This window comes from Rhinopithecus roxellana, chromosome 11 (assembly GCF_007565055.1).
Source record: "Rhinopithecus roxellana isolate Shanxi Qingling chromosome 11, ASM756505v1, whole genome shotgun sequence".
In the NCBI taxonomy this organism is placed as follows: domain Eukaryota; kingdom Metazoa; phylum Chordata; class Mammalia; order Primates; family Cercopithecidae; genus Rhinopithecus; species Rhinopithecus roxellana.
Window position 1 is genome coordinate 21678244 of NC_044559.1, and position 17811 is coordinate 21696054.

General features: G+C 50.6%; 1 protein-coding gene across 3 annotated transcripts in view; it reads left to right on the forward strand.

The window, feature by feature from the left end:
• Positions 1-17811, forward strand: part of SH3PXD2A (SH3 and PX domains 2A) — a 259285-nt gene that overhangs the window by 69920 nt on the left and 171554 nt on the right. The window lies entirely within an intron of this gene.

The following is a 17811-nucleotide window of genomic DNA, read 5'->3' on the forward strand; positions in this document are numbered from 1 at the left end:
TCCCCCTCCCAGCAGAGCAGTGACTGCTTCCTCCCTTCCCTGGGCCATGTTGTGCCGGGGGGCCCTATGAGTACAAGGGGCTGGCAGTGGCCTCAGCCCTCACTCAGGCTACCCCCGGAGAGCGGGATTTGAAGTCTCTGTGGGTGGGGTTAGGGGCACGGAGGGCAGGAGTCTTGGGCCAGCTCTTCCCCTTCTCTGGACAGAGGGTCCCCTGGGTCTCATCTGTCTGTTCCATTGCCTAATCCCTGCCCACTCCTGTGCTAACTGTTCCTCTAAGGCCACACCTGCCCCATTGCCGTTCCTGCTAGAAATAGCTGAGCAGTGGGCAGGTGCCTAGGAAAGGGAGTGGCTCTTGTAGGGTCAGGCTGGCCCCCAAGCTGTCAGCGATCCAGGTCAGGTAGGCGTCAGGAACAGGCTTGGGGCAGGGCTTTGCTTGCCCTTGAATATCTTCTCTCAGCCAACAGCCATTTTCTCTGGTCCAAGCCTTTGCCATCAACTGGAAGGAAGGGTTGGGGGTGAGCACCTCAACACATTTGTTGAGCATCTGCTAAGCGTAAGTCATGGTGTTCAGAGTGGTGCTGAGGGGCTGGAGACAGATGCAACCCGAGCTGACCTGCAGACTGGTTACCCATCTAAGCAGACACACCTAGTGGGCTGCGGCTCCCAGTGTCTCTGTGCGCTCCCAGGTGTCTCTGCGCGTAAGCCACACGTGTGCCTCCACCTCGGTGTGTTCCAAACCCAGCTGCCATCTGGACCCCTCCCCACATCCTCCCCACTCCCTTCTCCTTTTCCCCCTTCTCCCCTTCCTTCCTCATTCTTACTTCTCCTCCTTCTCCCCCACCTACTCCCCTTTCTCTTCCTCCCCTCCTCCTCCACCCCAGCAGACCTATCCTCCTGCCTCCTCACTGCACCCCCTGAGTTTTTACTGGGACTGCCCTGCCCTCCAGCCAGCCGCTGCCAGTGCTTCTCTGTGCTGCAGCTTCTCTCCAGTGTTTATTTGTAATTATGAGTGTTTTCAATCCTATAGAAAATAATATCACAGGCATGAGAGGACATACTGCCCAGATTTAACACATGTGAATATTTTGCCACATTTGCTTTAGATACATCTTTTTGAAATAAATAAAATGGTGCAGATAGAAGAGGTGTCTGGTCAGTACTACATTCCCTTCCTCCTGCCTCGGGTCTGCATGTAGGAGTGGAACTGGAGGTGGGTCTAGGAGAAGGGCTGGGGTTCAGGTAGGCTGGGAAGGCGCTCCAGGCACGGGCATCCACGTGGGCAAGGTGTGGGACAGGACCACCTTGGGCATGCACAGAGGCTAGGACGACCCCTGTTTCTGTGACCTCTTGGGGTCTGGAGTCCAGGGAGGGCGGGGCCTGGAAAAGGGCAGGCCTGCACACAGGTGCCCCAGCAACCCTCGAGTAGCCAGCACCTTCTCTCCCTGCACTTCCTCCTCCTCTTGTACCTCATTCCAGGTGGGCAGCTCCCCCTGTTTGAAAGGAGCTCATCACCTGGGTCAGCAGCTGGGCTGCCACCTGGAGAAGTAGCCTGCAGCTGGGCACCAGGGTGGGCTTGGAAGACATCAAGCTTTGCGGGGGGACTTTTCCTGTTGCATTTCCCAGGTGCCTGGCAGGAGGCAGTTTTTCCCCCAAGGAGAGCCTCATTAGAAGGTCTGGCAGCAGAGCCTGGGAAGCACAGGCTGCCCCAGGCGGCTCGCCTCGCTGCGGGGGCTGCTTTACAAGGCTTCCCTGGCGACACTGCCGGAGGTTTATTTTTAGCTGTAGGGATTCCTCTCTTTTTCCTTCTGGGCTCCACCTTGTTCTCCCCTTTCCCCACTGTGAAGAAACACTGGGAAGTCCTTGGCTTAAGGAGATTCCAAAAAGAAGTTACAGGAGACGTCTATGGGCAAAATAAATGCCTGACCTGAGTGACCAGGGAGGAAGCCATCCACGCAGCAGATGCCAGCTTTGACACCTTCAGGCCTGTACAGGGCACACTTGTGCCTGAGTCAGCTGCTATGTGCATCTAAGGTGCCAAAAGGGATTCAAACCCAGTTGGGACCACCCCATACCTGGCCAGTCATGTCCCGTGTCCAGCCCAGCAGCAAGTCGGCTCGTACTCAGCTCATCTTCTCAGACTTCCCTTCAGAGACAGCCTGGATCTGCCCTCTTCCTCTCCATTAACTCTGCCCCAACCCTGGTCCAGCCCCGCATCAACCTCTTACCTGGGCAACTGAGACAGCCTCCTCAGGGGTCTCCACATTCTCACTGTCACCTCCTCCGTAATACAGTCTTCCCATGAATCAGAGCCCTCCTAAAACATAAACCCTATCCTAGCAGACTATGGCCTTGAACCTTTCTGAAGACTCCCTTTCTTTTTGGAATGAACTCCAAACTCCTTGCCCTGCCACCAGGCCCTGGGTGATGGCCCTGCCTGCCCTTTCAGACCCGTCTCTGCCACCCTCCTGTTGCTTGTTCTCAGCACCTCAGCTCACTTGCTTCACCTGCTCCTTGGGCACCAAGCGCAGTGCTGCCACCAGGCCTTTGTCCTTGCTGTTCCCTCTGCCTCTAGTCCCTTCCCTCAGGTCCCCAAGGAGCTGACTCCTGCGCACTCAGACTCAGCTCACATGGCACCTCTCACAGAATCTGAGAGCTCCCCCAGCCATGCATTCATGTACTCGTGGTCACTTTGTCACATTCTACTGTCTTCAAAACATTTATTGCGGCTGGGCGCGGTGGCTCAAGCCTGTAATCCCAGCACTTTGGGAGGCCGAGATGGGCGGATCACGAGGTCAGGAGATCGAGACCATTCTGGCTAACACGGTGAAACCCCGTCTCTACTAAAAATACGAAAAACTAGCCGGGCGAGGTGGCGGCGCCTGTGGTCCCAGCTACTCGGGAGGCTGAGGCAGGAGAATGGCGTGAACCCGGGAGGCGGAGCTTGCAGTGAGCTGAGATCCGGCCACTGCACTCCAGCCTGGGTGACAGAGCGAGACTCCGTCTCAAAAAAAAAAAAAAAAAAAAAAAAATTTTGTTGCAACCTATTACTATTTTTTTATTTTTATTTTTTAGAGATGGACTCTCCCTATGTTGCCCAGGCTGAACTCCTGGGCTCAAGCTATCCTCCCACCTCAGCCTCCAAAGTCTGGGATTACAGGGATGAGCCACCATGCCCAGCTTGTTGTCTTCTTAACTGTTGTTTACTGTGTCATTCCCCACCTCCCTCCCCTTCTCCCCAGAATGTGAGCTTTCAGAGAGCAGGATCCTGCCTGCTGATAGCTTCTGTTTTCCCGATGCCTAGAACAGTGCCTGCCATATAGTGTGTGCTCGGGAAATCATTGTGGAATGAATAAATGAATGTATAGTGAGCTGCCGCTGGGCATGAAGGAATGGGAGAAAGAGGCCTGCTGTCCTCCTCCTCCGCTTTAAAGGCAAGTTTTTTTTTTTTTTAATTTTTTTTTTTTTTTTTTTTTGAGACGCAGTCTCGCTCAGTCACCCAGGCTGGAGTGCAGTGGCGCGATCTCGGCTCACTGCAAGCTCCGCCTCCCGAGTTCACGCCATTCTCCTTCCTCAGCCTCCCAAGTAGCTGGGACTACAGGCACCCGCCACCATGCCCAGCTAATATTTTGCATTTTTAGTAGAGACGGGGTTTCACCGTGTTAGCCAGGATGGTCTCGGTCTCCTGACCTCGTGATCCGCCCGCCTCAGCCTCCCAAAGTGCTGGGATTACAGGCGTGAGCCACAGCGCCCGGCTTTAAAGGCAAGTTTTATTTAGCTCCCATTCCTCCCCTTGTGTGCCCATCTTTGCCTATGGGCTAGATTTACTATTGGGATCCACTTGTTAAGGATTAGATGGAATCTTCATGGCAGAGAACAATGAGGGCTTCTCAAATGTTCATGTGCACATGAACTACTGAGCAATCTTGCTAAAAGACAGATTCTGATTCAGCAGGTCTGCCTGGGGTTTGAGATTTTGCTTTTCCGTCAAGCTCTGAGGTGATGTCAGTGCCACAGTCTGCATTGAGTAGCACTGGCGTGGAACATTGGGAGGCTATGTTTGAAGTCCCTCTTCTCCATTCCTCTCTTATTCTTCTTTCCGTCCCAGTGGGATCTTTCCCTTGTTAGGTCATAGCCCTTCGTGACAAGGTAGGGATCTGATCTGGTGAATTTGGGCTTTGTGAGGAGCCCTGTTGCAGCACTTCCCAGAGGCTGCCCAGGAATGGCTTCCCAGAGGCTGCCCATCATTGGTTCCTTTGAGCTTGAGGGTCATGTGTCTGGCCTGTTGATGCCCCTGTGGCAAGGAGGAGGCCCCTTCCTGCAATTCAGCTTTGTGTCTCTGTGTGCTTTCTACAAGCTTGTGAAACCAGGATCTTGAGGTGTGGCTCATTCACCTGGAGTGACTTTCAGAGGCCATCTGGCAAGTCCTCCACCCTTCTCAGTCCTTCCTGGGAAAATTCTAACCACTGTGCATGCAGGTTTGATAGATAGGGCTGTGGGAGAGGAGTGATGGTTTAGTTCCAGCAATAGTTGAGTCATGTAGGGAATGTAATGCCTGACTTGATTGGATCTAAGATTAGAACCCGCTGGAGGAATCTACATTTTCTATTGCCTTCCCTCTTTTAGTTTGTTTCAATAGACCTTGATTGAGCTCCTCTGTATGAGTCAGGGCAGGCTAACTGCTGTATAACAAACTCAGTGGCTCAACATAATAAAGACTTACTTTCTGTACAGGTCCCAGACCAAAACAAGTCACTAGAGGGCTCTGCTCCAGACAGTCATTCAGGAACTCAGACTCCCCCAGTTGGTGACCCCATCCTGCATGGATTTTTACATCTAGCCAGCAGGCAAAGGAAGAGAGAATATGAAGGATTGCAGGCAGATTCTGTGGGTTATGCCAAAGGGAGGGGTACATTACCCTGCTCCCGTGCCATTGGTCAGGATTTAGCTCCATAATTGTACCTCCCAGCAAGGGAGGCTGGGAAATGTATTCTAGTCATAGGTCCAGGTATGTGTTGGATACCATGATGGACAACGGGAATATCAAGGCATAGACATGACTTTCAAGAAGCTCACAGGCTTTTGGAAGGAAACAGTTTCATAAGCAAATCATTAAATCCAGTATGGTAAGCATAGGTCTAGAAGTGTGACTGATCTGCAGGAGTGATGGGGAGGAAGGAGCGGTGGAACAGCAGGTTACTGGGGGAGACCTCAGGCAGGCCAGGCAGTGTGCAGGGACAGACAAGCGAGGGTGGCAGGGCATGTGACTAGAGAGGTCAGTCGAGCAGAGGTCATGAATAGGCTTGTGTCCCACAGGCAGCAGAGAGCCAACAAAGGGTGTGAAGCCAGAGATGAAATCTGCAGATCGGGGAGCAAGTTGCAGCAACATTAGAGACTGGTTCGAACTTAGCACTCTTCTTGCCTAGACCTTTGAAGGGGTTTCACATGTATCTTGGTTTCTCATGCCAGGAAGTTTCTAACAGAGGAGGAAGGGGTGGCAGTGGGGAGGTGACTCTCCAAGTCACCTCGTGCAGGCAGTGCTTCTGGCCGGAGTTTGCTGGGCCTGCTTGAGGTTTCCACTCAGCAGCACAGGGCCTCGATAGTGGCTTCCAGTGTCTTCAAGGATGCTTTCATTGCCCTCTCCTGAGTTCTAGAATGGCCCAGGCAGTTATTTCCTGGGAAGGCCAAAGAGGCTGGTGCTGGTTCGCAGCCCCAGGGCTCCATATTAACCAGGCAAGGCTGCAGGGAGAAGCTGAACTCTGCCTGCTTGACCCCAGCCTTCTGCGGTAGCCTACTCTTTTGCTTTTCCTTTTGACAAGACTTTGGGGGAAGAAGGTTCTGAGACCTATGGGCACCTTGACCCATTTGGAATAGAGAAAAAAATGGGGAATGGAGATGCTTGGGGAAGGGAAGGAGAAAGGCTAGGATGTTAGACTGTCATTTAGAAGTGTTCCACTTGGCTTCCCTTTCCAGGAAGCCCATCAGGGTTGCACACTGGGAGCTCGTTCTGGAATCTCCTTGCCTTGAGCAGCGGCCTGGGCCCAGGACCGCTGAGGGTCTGTTTTGGCTTCATCTTTGCCAAAAACTGCTCTCTTTGTCCCAGATTTCGTTCTGAATTTGAACCCGTAGTGGCCAGGGCACTTGGGGTACCACAGTTCTAGGCCATTTGGAGGATGAGAAGAATCAAGAACAACTGAGGCTAGGGGTGTGGTTCAGCCGGGGAAAGGTTAAAGACGGTTGCCTTCCCTCCCCTCCCCTCTTCTTCAGGGCCTCCTCGTATTTTGGATGGTCCTTGGAGTTTGTGTGAGAGAGAAAAGTGTCAGGCAGCTTTGGAGGGAATTTCAAAAACCTGTGAGTGGTCTCTGGCAAGGCTAGGGGATGGCTAGAGACCCCCAGGAGGAAACAGGGTGACCACAGCCAGGAGCCTGCCAAAAAACACCTCGAATCTGGGCAGACCTCCTTCTCTGCGGAGTGTCACCACCGGTGCCCTGGGCTGATGCCAGGATTCCTCTGGCTGGCTGTCCCACACACAGATGTTTCTTTCACCACTCTCCATCCTCTGTACTGGCCAGATATGTCTTCCTAGAATTCCACTTCTAGTGGAGCAGTGTTCCTCCTCTGCTCAGCAGCCTCAGGGGCTGCCTATTGCCTGGAGGAGAAAGTCCGAGTTCTTCCTCTGTTTCAGATGACCCTTGCAGCCCTGCCCCTCACACTGCCCCATGTACATCCTCCCTGCCCCAGCACCAGGCTCCCACAGCTCCCACACTTCCTAGGGATGAAAGGGAGGGAAGTTCACAAGCAGCCAGGGCTGGCACACTGGGGTATCAGGAGGATGCTGGGGTGTAGCTCCCATCCATAGTAAGAAGCCAGCCCCTCACGGCGCCTCATGCCTGTAATCCTAACACTTTGGGAGCTGAGGCGGGTGGATCACTTGAAGTCAGGGGTTTGAGACCAGCCTGGCCAACATGACGAAACCCCATCTCTACTAAAATACCGCAATTAGCTGGGCATGGTGGCAGGTGCCTGTAATCTCAGCTGCTCAGGAGGCTGAGGCAGGAGAATCACTTGAACCCAGGAGGTGGAGGTTGCAGTGAGCTGGGATTGTGTCACTACACTCCAGCCTGGGCGACAGAGCAACTCTGTCTCAAAAACAAAAACATAGTAAGAAGCCATGCCTCAGATTCTGTGACTCCTTACCTTAAAACTGGTGACCCCATCCATCTAGCACTCACAGTAAGGCAAGTACATCTGCTCACCTGTATTCTCATTTCATCCGCACAGTGCCATGGGGCGCTGTTTCTACTCCCACTTTACAGATGAGACAATGGGGTCACAAAGAGATTAAGTGACTTGGCCAAGGTCATGTAGCTAGGAAAGAATAAGCTGGAGTTCTGACTTCAGCCCTCAAGCATTCCACTACTAACTAGACCACTAATAACGGTAAAACAGTGCCAAGAGAGGTGCCTCCTTCTGGGGGTTTCCTCTGCCTGGCCTGTGTTAAAGCACTCTACATATTCATTTTCCCTTTTTAACCTCAGCCACCATGGAGGGGAAAAACAGGCATGGCCCCCTTTTACAGATGAGTAGACTGAGGCTCAGAGAAGTTAAATGGGAATAATGACTCCTGGCATTTGGCAGCACTTGCTTGCATCTTCTCCTTGGATCCTCACAACACCTGTGGAGACAGGCAGGTCCAGCATTTCACAGATGAGGCTGTGGTTGTCCAGAGAGGCCAAGCCACTTGCCCTGGTTGCCCAGCAACTTCTTGCAGGCTAGAACTGGAATCCTCCTCTGTTGACTCCAACCTAGTGCTCTTTCTCTCCTGCACAAAGGCCATGGGTCAGCAGGTGGGGGTGTGTGGAATGAGCCCACTGGGGTAGGTTTGGGGACAGGCATGGGTAGGCAGCCTCCTTGGGCACCTTTTGGGCATCAGAGAGAGGCTTTCTGTGGCTTGAGGATTTCCCCTGGGATTGCATCCTCCGGCACGTCTTTACTTAATTCACCCTGTGTACATCTCACTGCAGGTGTTGGGCTGTCCTCCCAGGCCCAGCATGTTAAATGTCACGTCAGCCCCCACACACGGAATGAGCTGCTGGAAAAGCCAGAGGCCTCCTCCCCAACCCTGGCCCACGCACGCCAGCTGGGCAACTCCCCTGGGGCCTGTAGGTGCCCCGAGCCAAGCTGGCCCAGGCCAAGACACCTCCCAGACCCGTCCACCCCTCAGTCTCCCTGCTGCCTCCCTGACCTCAGGGTTGTAGTTTCCTAAGCACTTTCCCTGGCATGAGGGACACAGCCTGGTGTCATAACAAGAGTAATGGTGACAGGGATGATAAGAATAGCTGGTGTATATGGAGCACTTAGTGCCAGGCTCTGTGCCAATCACTTTACCTACATTATCTCATTTAATCCTCTCACCCACCTGACCAATCAGGTTCTGTCCCTGTCCCCAGTTCGCAGATGAGGAAACTGATTTGAATGCAGAGCTGCCTAGCTATGCACCATTTATTTTTCTTCTTCATATTTTCTAAAATGTTATGCAAGCACCACTGTGGTTCAGAAAGAGACTCTTCATAGTGTACGGGCAGGTATTTATCTTGTAATGGTTATGCTTCGTTTTAATGTGTGTCAATGGTATGGGTTGAAGTTCTTATGTGTTCTTCCCAAAATTCATATATTGAAGTCCTAGCCTCTGGTATGTGACCTTATTTGGTAACAGGCAGGGTCATCAAGATGTAATTAGTTGAGATCATGCGGGAGTAGGGTGGCTCCGTAATCTAACATGACTGGTGTCCCTATTAAAGGGGGAAATTTAGACAGACACACACACAGGGAGAACAGCATGTGGAGATGAAGGCAGAGATCAAGGTGATGCTTTTACAAACCAAGGAATGCCATAGATGACTTACATCCCTGAAGCTAGGGGACAGGCATGGGACAGACCCTCCCTCACAGCCCTCAGAGGGAACCAACCTGCCCATACCTTGATATTGGACTTCTAGCCTCCAGGACTGTGAGACAATCAAACTCTTTAAGACACCTAGTTTGTGGTACTTTGTTACAGTGGCCCTAGCAAACTAAGTACAGTTAGAATACACACACACACACACACACACACACACACACACACGCATGAACACAATACCCTTTTTTTTTTTTTTTTTTTTGAGACAGGGTCTAGCTCTGTCACCCAGGCTGGAGTGCAGTGGCATGATCATGGCTCACTGCAGCCTCAACCTCCTGGGTTCAAGTGATCCTCCCTCCCCAGTCTCCCAAGTAGCTGAGACCACAGGTGCACACCACCACACCCAGCTAATTTTTAAATCTATATATTTTGTAGAGGTGGAGTCTCACCGTGTTGCCCAGGCTGGTCTGAAACTCCTGGGCTTAAGCGACCCTCCTTCCTTGGCCTCCCAGAGTGCTGGGATTACAGGCACGAGCCACAGTGTCCGGCCTATACACTTATCATTTGAAGACAGAGAAAGGGGCCATGAGCCAAATAATATAGGTGGCCTCTTGAAGCTAAAAAAGGCAAGGAAACAGATGCTCCCCTAGAGCCCACGACTGGAAATGGCTCTGCTTTCCCCAACCTAGACACTGGAAACGGCAGCTTAGTGAGTGTGTGTTATTATCAAGTGGGCATCTGAGACCTCCCACCTGCCAGTCCCCATCCCAGAGACTCCAGCCACATGCAGTGCCGTCCTTGAGATGGGTTCTGAAAATGACTTCTCCATCTCGTCACACTGCTGGTGATGCTTCAGGGTGCCCTAATTCCCCCTGAGAGTGGCACATCAGGCATCTGCCCTCATCCAGTCCTGGTGCCAGCTGTGTGGTCATCCTCAAATCGCTGGAATAAATGATCAGGGGCCTCCACCCCGGATCCCAGCACTTTTTGTGACACACGGCGGCATTTCATGGAATCCAAATCACTCCCATCCCGCTGCTTCCTGTAGCAATCCTGATAGGCCCACTGCCGAGCATGAGTCCCTGCCATTCCTCCCTCTGGAAGGCCTTCCTCCCGTTTCCCAGCTCTCTATTCAAGGCCTCGCTCTGATGTCTCTTCTGAGACATCCTTTTGCTCACTCCAGCCACACTGATCGTGTCCTTTCCTAAACTCCCATCGCCTGGCTTTTCATACCACTCAGCAGGTTGACACCCACCTATTGCTGCTAGGTAAGTCCCTTGTGCCCGTGTGGGTGTCCCAGCTCCCACTCAGATCACGGACCATGACTGACACTCCTGAATCCTGCTGATGTGGTAAAGGCCTGGCTGGGAAGGGACCTGAAGTAGTGAAGGCTTGCATGTTTTCCAGAAAATGGTCGAAGAAGACTTCTTTGACTTGTTAAGGAACTTTAGAACCTGGAATGGGCTCCCTCTCAAAGTCGGGGTGTGTTCTGGCACCGTGCTTCCTCAGCGTGGCATGAGCCACGTCCCAGCTAAATGCATCCCAACTCCTTGCCAGGGTGGACAGGTCCTCTCTGTCTCCTCTCTCTCTCTCTCTCCCTGGCTGTTCCTTCAGGCCTATCTGGGGGGCCACTAGTATGGAAACGGCAGAAGAGTCGCTTAACTTGAATATGGATCATTAGAAATGATCCAATCTGCATAACACTCCAGGCAACCAGCTGGGACACCAGAAGGGCTGCGTTTTAGGAGCAAGGACCTAAGTAAGACCCTAAAGTAAGGCCTACTATAAACTCACCCTAATGAAACCCAAGAATAAGTCCTAACAATATCCACAGAGGAGACAAAATTTGGAGGTTGAGTCACATCAAGTTAGAGGTACTTGGAAAATCCCTAGGACTTTCCATAGATCCACCCTGAGAAAGCAGAAAACTGCCTACATAAGTTTAAGGTGATTAACCAGTACTTGAATTGGCTACTAGAACAAAAATCAACACTTTTCAGAGAAAAATAACAGAATCCAGAGTTTCTACAGCATATTAGCCACAATGACAAGTCTAAAATGAAACATTACTAAGTGGTCAAAGAAATAAGAAAATATGACCCATAGGTATAAAAAATTACTAGAAACTAACACAGAGATGGCCCAGATGTTGAAAGACTTTAAGGCAGTTAAATAACTAAGGGAAAATATGGATTTAATGAGTAAGCAGATAGTAGAGAAATGGAAACTATAAAAAATAGAGTCAAATAGAAATTTTGAAACTTAAAAGTGTGATAATTGAAATGGAAATGTCACTGGATGAGCTTACCACTAGTATGGAAATGGCAGAAGGATCACTTAACTTGAATATAGATCATTAGAAATGATCCAATCCACATAACAGAGAAAAAAGAATGAAGAAACACACACAGAGTTCCAGAAACATGTAGTACAATATGCAGTCTTCTGACTTACATGTTTTAATAGTCCCAGAAATAGAAGAAAATTATAATGCAGTAGAAACAAAACTTTTTTTAAAAATGGCCACAAATTTTCTAAATATTATGAAAATTACCAACTTACAGATTACAAGAAGCCCTGTGAACTCCCAAAGAGAATAAATATAAAGAAAATGGCTGGGCATGATGGTTTATGCCTGTAATCCCAGCACTTTGGGAGGCCAGGACAGGAGGACCACTTGAGGCCAGAAGTTCAAGATCAGCCAGGTCAACATAGTGAAATCCTGTCTCTACAAGAAAAAAAAAGACAATTAGCTGGGTGGTGCATACCTGTAATCCCAGCTACTCGGGAGACAGAAGTGGGAGGATCACTTGAGCCCAGAAAGTCAAGGCTGCAGTGAGCTGGGATTGTGCCACTGCACTCCAGCCTAGAAAACAAAAGCTTGACCCTGTCTCAAAAAAAGAAAAGAAGGCTGGGCGCAGTGGCTCACACCTGTAATCCCAGCACTTTGGGAGGCTGAGGCAGGCAGATCACTTGAGCTCAAGAATTCGAGACCAGCCTGACCAACATGGCAAAACCCCATCTCTATTAAAAATACAAAAATTAGCCAGGCATGGTGGCACACACCTGTAATCCCAGCTACTCAAGAGGCTGAGGCAGGAGAATCGCTTGAACCCGGGAGGAGGGGGTTGCAGTGAGCCAAGATTGCACCACTGCACTGCAGCCTGGGCAACAGAGCGAGACTCCGTCTCAAAAAAAATAAAAGAAAGAAAAGAAAAGAAAAACCACACCATTATTGTCCCTCTCTTTTTCTGTGATGTTCACTGATGTGTCCACTGCATGTAACACAGGGACTGCTTAGTCCTCAGCTAAGTAGAATGAACAAATGAATTCTGAGGTTTCCCGCAATCTGGCATGGTCCCCACAGAGACTGGGTGGCCTTGTCTCTCTTTTTTTTTTTTTTTTTCTTTTTTTGAGACAGAGTTTCACTCTTGTCGCACAGGCTGCAGTGCAATCGTGAGATCTCAGCTCACTGCAACTTCCGCCCGCTGGGCTCAAGCGATTCTCTTGCCTCAGCCTCCCAAGTAGCTGGGATTATAGGTGCCCGCCACCATGTCCAGCTAATTTTTGTATTTTCAGTAGAGATAGGGTTTCACCATGTGGTCAGGCTGGTCTTGAACCCCCGACCTCAGGTGATCCTCCCGCCTCGGCCTTCGAAAGTGCCAGGATTACAGGCCTGACCCACCGCGCCCTGCTGTCCTTGTCTCTTTTTAAGGGGAATTTCTGGGTCAGGAAAGCCACCAGCTTTTTGCACCGTTTTTTCTTGAGCTAGATAGAAAGGGCAGAAGGTGAAGGTTTGAGGATTTGGGCCTGAAAGCTTGAGTCGCTGGGAGCTCCACCCTCTGGGAGGGGCGAGGAGCCGGCGTCTTGGGTTACAAATGTGTCCCAGTTGGGCTCGTTCGTCCTCCCCTCTCCCCTCCGTGGATCGCTGCGTAGCCCTGCCCTGGGAGAGCTACTGAATCAGCTTTCCCTGGCTGGAGCCAGCGCGTGCAGCCCAGCTGTCCCCTGTCTCTCACAGGATCCATCCTTTAGATAAACTGCCTGGCCTCCTCCACACACTGCGAGGTTCTGATGTGGTTGCGAGGGCCTCCATTAGCCAAATGCCTCTCAGTCCAGCCAGGACCCTTGCGATGGGCCCTGCTTTTCCTCCAGCCTGAGTTACGCCGGTGCTGGAGTGACAGGAGAATCCACTTCCTGCCTGCAAAGGTGGTCCCGCAGAACTCTCTGCTGGGCGGGGCCTTCCTGCCTCACCGCCCTCGCGCCCAGGCTTCCTCCTTCCTCCCAGAGGGCGGGGCAGCAGGTTTAGGAGACAGCCCCGCTCAGCCCCGATTGTTTTATCTGTGGACACCGGCCCTGCAAATTGGGTACTGACCAGGCTTCAGAGCCCGCTTTGCAGCCTGCCTGGCCCTCTGGGAGGGGTGACATTTTCACTATCTCTCACTGCCCGCCAGTCTGACGTACTGAGGACCAAGATGCTGAACTGCGCAGCTTTGCCAGCTACAAGCGTCACACAGAGTGAACTCTTACTTGGTTTGCTCTGGAGTCTGAGCCCAGAGATTTGCTTTCGTTGAAAGTTGACCTGTGGGCAGAAAAAGTGTCCCTGGCAGCTGGTTAGCTGTGCTTCCGTTTTCCGTGGCCAGTGGTCCATGGGGGTGGGGGATGACTGACGGGGAGAGCAGCTCCGGGGCTCTGCTGGCTTAGCCTGGTGGTGGGATTAGGTGACAGGTGGGGCTGGGCTCAGCACCTGAGGTCCCGCCCATACCTGCTGAACCAGAACCTGCCAAGAGCTGCGGATGCATGTTGAAGGTTGTGAAGCCTGGCTCCTTGATGTGAAGGCTGCAGGGTGTGTGTGTTATTTTGACGGAGACTCGCTCTGTCGCCCAGGTTGGAGTGCAGTGGCGCCATCTTGGCTCACTGCAGCCTCCTCCCAGGTTCAAGCGATTCTCCTGCCTCAGCTGGGGCTACAGATGTGCACCAGCATGCCCAGATAATTATTGTGTTTTTGTTTTTGTTGTTGTTGTTGTTGTTTTAGTAGAGATGGGGTTTCTCAGGCTGGTCTGCGAACTCCTGGCCTCAAGCAATCCTCCTGCCTTGTCCTAAAGTGCTGGGATTACAGGCATGAACTACTGCACCTGGCCGCAAGGCTACAGTTTAACTTATTTCTAGCACCTAAGGCAGAGCCTGACATGGAGAAGGCATACAGTAACTGTTGTTGGAGGAAAGGAATGAATGCATGAGTGCTGCCTGCCCCTGCCTACTCCCCACAGCACCACATTCCCTCTGCACAGTGAGAATCTCAGTCTCAGGTCGGAAAGAGATGGAGGAGTTGGAGAACATGCATGTCAGAGCTGGGGAAAAAATGTCAAGTTTTTGTAGCCTAACTCCCTCAAGCCCCAGAGAGTCATAGCAACTTGGGTGAGGTCCCACCACTTGTGGTGGAACAGCTGGTCGCCTTGTTTCGGGAGACAGGTGGTTGTGATCAGGACAAAGTGTTCCATACCTGGGTGTGTGTTGCTGGGCCCACCTCTCTCCTCAGACATCTCTGTACCTCTTCATCAGAAACCTATGGAGCCATTTCTCCGAGGCCCCAATAACATGTTAGTTATCCATTTATGAATTCTCATTCTTCTTATGGAAAAGATTTAAGGTACTTATAAATATGCATAGAATACAACAAGATAAAAAGTAAAAAGGAATACGTTGGTATTAAGGAAGTGTGCAGATGTGTGAACAAGGGTATTCACTATAGTGCTATGTACAGTAGTGAAAAATCAGAAACAACCTAAATATCCAACAGTAGGGGAGTGGGTAAATACACTATGGCTCATCCAGACACTGAAATTCTGTGTACCAATTGAGAATGCTGACGTGGCCCAGGCGCAGTGGCTCACGCCTGTAATGTCAGTGCTTTGGGAGGTCGAGGTAGGAGGATCTCTTGAAGCCAGGATCTTGAGACTAGCCTCACAGTGAGATCCCAGCTCTACAAAAAAATGTTTTAAACTAGCTGGGCATTGTGGCACACACCTAGTCCTAATTACACCAGAGGCAGAAGTGGGAGGATCACTTGAGCCCAGGAGTTTGAGGCTGCAGCAAGCTATGATTGCACACTGTACGCCAGCCTGGGCAACAGAGTGAGACCTGGTCTCTTAAGAAAAAAGAACATTGATATGAAAGTATTCATTGATATGGAAAAATGTTCATTATATAGTGTAAAAGTATTGATGGGTTCATTTTATTTACATGGATGGAAGAATGCCTAGCAAAGATAGGTATCCCAAAATACTAATGTCAGGGAGAGAGATTATGAGTGATTTTTATTCTCTTTTTGACCACCCACTGCTATAACTTCTAGTTTTTTCCCTTAGCAAACATGAATTACTTATGTAATAGTGTTAGTATAGAAATGAAATTTACAAAAACAGAATATGGGTGAGGAAAATGGGAAAAGGAGAAAATAGGAGTCCTAATCTATATAGAATTTGTTTGAAAATGTATTAATTTTTAAAATCCTTTGCTGAGTGTTAAGATGTAGGAAAGAAAAAAAATGCTGTTTATAGTGTTATGGCCCAGTTGCTGTTTTTACACATAACAGGCAATTATTAAATATTTGAGAGTTTGACTTAAAACATTGAGAACTCATGTGGCCAGGCGCCTGGCTCACACCGGTAATCCCAACACTTTGGGAGCCGGAGGCAGGCGGATCACTTGAGGGCAGGAGTTCAAGACCAGCCTGGCCAAGATGGTGAAGCCCCATCTCTACTAAAAATACAAATGTTAGCCAGGCGTGGTGGCACACGCCTGTAATCTCAGCTATGAGAATCACTTGATTCCGAGAGGCGGAGGTTGCAGTGAGCTGAGATCGTGCCACTGCACTCCAGCCTGGGTGACAGAGCAAGACTCTGTCTCAAAAAAAAGAAAAAGAAAAATTCATGAGCCAGCTTTTGTTAAATATCCATCTGTATTCAGGGAAGTGAAAGTTAATCATGCTGCAGTCTTTGTCTTGTTTTGAATGGAATCACCAGTGACCTGCCCTTCCTTATGTGGGATCTAAATAACCTGGGTATATTGGGTAATGATTATGCAAGAGACAATCCTAAAATTGTGTGTTAGAGCTGGGTGGGTGGACGAACGGATGGATGGATGGAAATAAATGCGCACACACACACACACACACACACACACACAATCTAGCCTAGAACCATGCTATCTATAGCTTGGATATTTGTTCCCCCCAAGTCTCGTGTTGAAATTTGATACCTAGCCAGGCGTGGTGGCTCAAGCCTGTAATCCCAGCACTTTGGGAGGCCGAGACGGGCGGATCACGAGGTTAGGAGATCGAGACCATCCTGGCTAACCCGGTGAAACCCCATCTCTACTAAAAAAAAATACAAAAACACTAGCCGGGCGAGGTGGCAGCGCCTGTAGTCCCAGCTACTCGGGAGGCTGAGGCAGGAGAATGGCGGGAGCCCGGGAGGCGGAGCTTGCAGTGAGCCGAGATGCGGCCACTGCACTCCAGCCTGGGCGACAGAGCGAGACTCCGTCTCAAAAAAAAAAAAAAAAAAAAAGAAATTTGATACCTAGTGTTGGAGGTGGGCCTAATGAGAGGTGTTTGGGTTGTGGGGGGTCAGGATGGAGGGGCTGATCCTTCATGAATAGTTGGTCCTGTTCTCATGGTAATGAGTGAGTCCCATGAGAGCAGGTTGTTTAAAAGACCCTGGCACCTCCCCCTTGCCCTCTGCTTCCTGTCTCGCTCTGTGATCTCCGCACATGCCTCCTCCCCTTCCCTGCCGTGAGTGGAAGCAGCCTGAGGCTTCACCAGATGCCCAGTAGATTGTGAGCCAAGCTAAATAAGCTTCTTTTCTTAATAAATTACCCAGCCTTGGGTCTTCCTTTATAGCAACACTAAACAGGCTAAGACAAACCGCTTTTCACCACCTCCAACGCTAACACCTTGGTCCAAGTCGCCTTCAGTGGGATCCTAACTGGTCTCCCTGCTTCCACCCTGTGGTCCATTCCCTACGCCATAGCTAAAGCTGTCTTTTCTAAGTGTGAAGCAAATCATCTGCCTCTGCACAGAACCCTCCAGGACTTCCTCTTCCATCACGATAAGCCCTGAATCTTCACCGCAGCCTCACCAGACCCTCTGTGCTCTGGCCCATCCTGCCTCTCAGATCTCATTGCCTGTCCCTCTGCTCCTGGCTAACACCACTCCGGCCACATTGGCCTTGCCAGGCTCTTTTTGCACGTCCTGCTTCCCTGCCTGAAAGATTCTCCCTCTCCAGTGTAGCTTGCTTCCTCGCCCCCTGCAGGTCTCTGCAGAATTGCTAGCTCGGGGTCAGGCCTTCCTTGCCACCCTATATAAAATGACAACTCCTACTGTGTTCCAGTACCGTATCCTACTCGATTTTCCTCCGCAGCATTGATCTGATCTTCCCTGGCACATGACATATTTATTTGTTTGCTGTTTGTCTCCCTCCACTAGAGTGTAAACTCCCTGAGGGCAGGAACTTTGTCTATTTTCTTTACTGCCCTTTCCTTAGTGCCCAGTGCTGTAAAGTGGATGCTCAATATATATTTGAAGGACTGATTGGACTTCAAAGATCATGTGACTGATCCTTCTCATTCTACCAAGGAGGGGCCTGAGGCCTAACCTTGAGAGGCTCCGTTCCTTGCCTGAGGTCACACAGTTGGGGCGGCAGGACTAGATCATGACTCCCCTCCTGCCTACGCCTCAGAAAGGAGATCAGCCACACACAAAGGGACCCTGGCCTCATCCATCCTGTCTTCTGTGTGTTTTTCCAGTTTACATAGAATTTTAGCCCAGAATAGCAAAGAAAAAACAGTTTTTCCTCCAGAACCATGGAAACTCTTCCAGTGGGTCTGTCCCTGGAAAAACAGCAGCGATCTCAGGG